Genomic DNA, 3683 nt, shown 5'->3' on the forward strand with positions numbered 1-3683 from the left:
TAAATTTATTTATAGATAATGCCTGAACAGTGGCTGGGACTTTATTATAAAAGTGTATACATTTACCCTTAAATTTATTATGTATCTTATGAAGCCTACAAAAATTAGTTACAAGTAAATCCTTATTTCTAGTGTTATAATGAAATTCATATTAAGAGCAAAAAGGTGACGATTTTTGTGAAGGTATATTGAATTATTTAATGTAGGCAAGTGAGGTTCTACTAATACAAGGGTTTAAGTATGAAAATGCCGTAACGGAATGTTGACGCACTGGCTTGTAATTTGGTTTTAATTAAAACCCCCTTGGCGGAATTCTGAGTTAAAATTTCACGACTGCTAGACATTCTAGATTTAAAATGAGGGTACATACTTCGATTAAATAAACAATATTCCGAGTTAATAGCTTTTTTTTTTCTTTGGCACTGCACAGTATTCAGCCAAAGAGTTAATAGTTTGTTCCTAAAATTTTCTGATGTTTGCGACATTCGTTATTTTTTTTTGGTTTCTTCTTCCATTATTAGGATAGGCAAAAGGTCCAGCCCGTACAGCCGTATTCGTTATTTAATAATTATTTGTCAAAGTGTCTTTTGTAGTAAGTGCCTGATAGTAAGTGATGCACTTTGCCCATTACAATGCTGATGATCCTAAATGAGACCCATTCTGGATGTTTCAATGAATAGGGTTCAATGCGCCTATGTTCGCCCATGCGACTAAGAAATAATGGTCGCCAAGTGTGACTATAGACTGTGGACTGAGGGGAGCCCGAGTAGTGATAATAAAAATAATAAGAACTTATTTAAAATATAATGCCTTATATAACAAATAAGTAAACTGTGTAATGTATATTTTGCTATCAATATTATTTAGGCGCTTGTTAAGAGGCTTAATTTTTCAGATTTTTTTAATTTAACAATAAATAACGATGATTTTATTTTATAGTGCTTGAGATCTTATTGCCTTGTTTTTGATTTAACTCATCTTATATAATTGTAGATAAAGTAATGTATGTAAATCCGGATAGGAAGGAAGTCCTGCTCGTTTCGTCCCTTATTTTCATAAAAAAAATGTACATTATATCTTTAAGTCTATATACATTTATAGTGAATGTTATTGGTAAAGGGGCTGTTTTTATTGAACCTCTTACTTGAGTCTATTTTGCGTTCAGTGTTGGCCAGTTAGGCTAATCTATAGATCGTACTTAGACACTGCTCAGACTTTACTTACATAAAACTTAGCTAAGTGTAAGCTTGGCATAATCTTAGATTTCATTTTTATAGTTATTAGACAGCTGAAGTTATGATGAGGTTAAGATATGACAGCCCAATGTAAAAGTCAAGTTCGTGTTTTATCACACCCGGCTTCGTCTTATGTTAGTGGGAGGCTCCTTTGCACAAGATGCCGGCTAGATTAACAGTCAGATTGGCACCGTTGTGGTACCCCACAACGGTGCCTATTACTGCCGTGAAGCAGTATTACAGTAATGTACAGTAAACCACATTACTGTGTTTCGGTCTGAAATAGTGAAATTACTGGGCAAATGAGACTTAACATTTTATGTGTCAACGTGACGAGCGCATTTGTAGTGCCGATCAGACTTTTTGGGTTTTTCAATAATCCTGAGCGGTATTGTATTGTAATAGGCAGGGCGTTTCAATTACCATCAACTCAACGTTCTGCTCGTCTCGTCCCTTATTTTCATAAAAGAAGTAAAGTATAAGCAAAGTCTAACTACGCTCCATAGATCCCATCCTTACTCCAGTCCAATTTATCAACCCAGCTCCTCAGCTTCCAGCGACTTCGTATTGGCTAAAGTTTTTTCCCCTTGGTTGGCCACTTCTGCACATGCCAGGATTACGTGAGTGACCGTTTCGTCTTCAGCCAGACACCTGGGGCGTGCATTGTTTTTCTAGCAAGGTAGGCACCACAGACATGGATCCAAATAGATGCCGTGAATGTATGTACTTCGCGTGTAAGATGAGCAATACTCTTCCTTTGCCGCTTTTATTTTATTTTTTATTATGATTTATAATACATTGCCGATACGATTTTAGTAATAAGCAATACCGACTATTGATGTACTGGAAACGTCAACTAATGATGAGGTGAGTGGCTAAACGTTAGGCTCGATACACTGGCATTTTAACGACGTAACAGTAGGTACAAAAAAAAAGGGCACGCTTGGTTTTCATAGTGACGGAGGGATTTGCGCTATCTACTTGGATCTATGTCTGTGGTAGGCACTATAGATCTAACTGGTCGTAGTTGAGCTTTATTACGACATAAGTTGTATGAAACGCTGCTTGCTTCGTATATGCAATCTGTAGACTGCCTACCGTAGGTAGTAAATTTACTTTAACACTAGTTCCATATTTATTTAGGTTCATAACGAGGTAGGCTCTGCCTAATGCCTCTTGCCTATATGATATGCATGCCTTGCTGTATATAGACATATTTATAGAGAATGAACAAGAATAAGAGGTGTCAAGCGGTATATTGCAATAATCCCACATCAGCATTTTGTTTACATGGCGAACTGACGTCATACGAGTAAGTAATGACAGTAGAACAACACTGCGCGTCTTTATCAGAGTACGCTCGAAAATGATGTACTTAATATGCATTTTTATTGCACTTATCGATTGAATAAAACATTAATGTTTTATGGAAGTGAATACTTATTTAGCTGCGTTGTGCATTTTTCTAGTGATGGGTATATAATGTTAAACTCGCGTCAGGATACGTGAACTGATCGAAAATTCGTAAGACAGTCGTTGAAATTATGGATCAAAGTAAATTTTTCTGAGAGATAAACTTATTAATGTAAAATAATTTGTAAGAGTTCTGAAGTCTTACATTTTTTATGCAATATTAATTGTCATTTTTTTGTACGATAGCGCAATAAATGAATATTGTATTAAACCAAATACTCGTAAATGCTTGTACTATTATACTGATAAATGAAGCAATTCGTGAGAAATTATTCCCTAACCATTCCAAAATATTCAAAAATGCACAACGTTCATGTTCAAGTTTTCTCTTTTGAAACGAAAACAGAAACGGTTTTGTTTTATTACGTTGGGATATAGAATTGAGACATTCAACACACTAACGATAATTTTATTTATACAATTTATTTTTTATTGCTATGTATTTTATGAAATAGGTATTTGATATTTAAAACGCTTTCAACTTTGAACAAGATTCATTTATTGGATACCTATAGCGCCTTAAAAACGATTTTTTTTTATAAATTAAAAATTTAATATAATAATATTATAAATTAAATATTATATTACAGCTATTGTAAAAGTGATTGATTTAGGATTATTATTTTATTGATATATAAACATTTATATGCTGAATATGGGTGTTTGTTTTTGAGCCATGTATTTATGTATGTTTAAGTAAGTATATTGTATTAAATACATCATTGTCTCATACCCATAGTTACAGGCGATGCCTAGTTTGGGGCAAGATAATTTGTATTTAAAAGAATGGCCGTGGATTTTCTTGTACTATGTTCTTTTATTGTGAATAAAATAATGAATTTATAATATGACTAACAGCTTTGCATTGTCTTAAAATGAACTGTGTCAAGACGGGCCAACAATCTGTCAACTGTTCTCAACGTCAACGAGCATACCTAACTTATTTATCGATATTAATTTCGGTCCAATTGTATC

The sequence above is a fragment of the Leptidea sinapis genome, chromosome 46 (genome assembly GCF_905404315.1).
Source record: "Leptidea sinapis chromosome 46, ilLepSina1.1, whole genome shotgun sequence".
NCBI lineage: Eukaryota > Metazoa > Arthropoda > Insecta > Lepidoptera > Pieridae > Leptidea > Leptidea sinapis.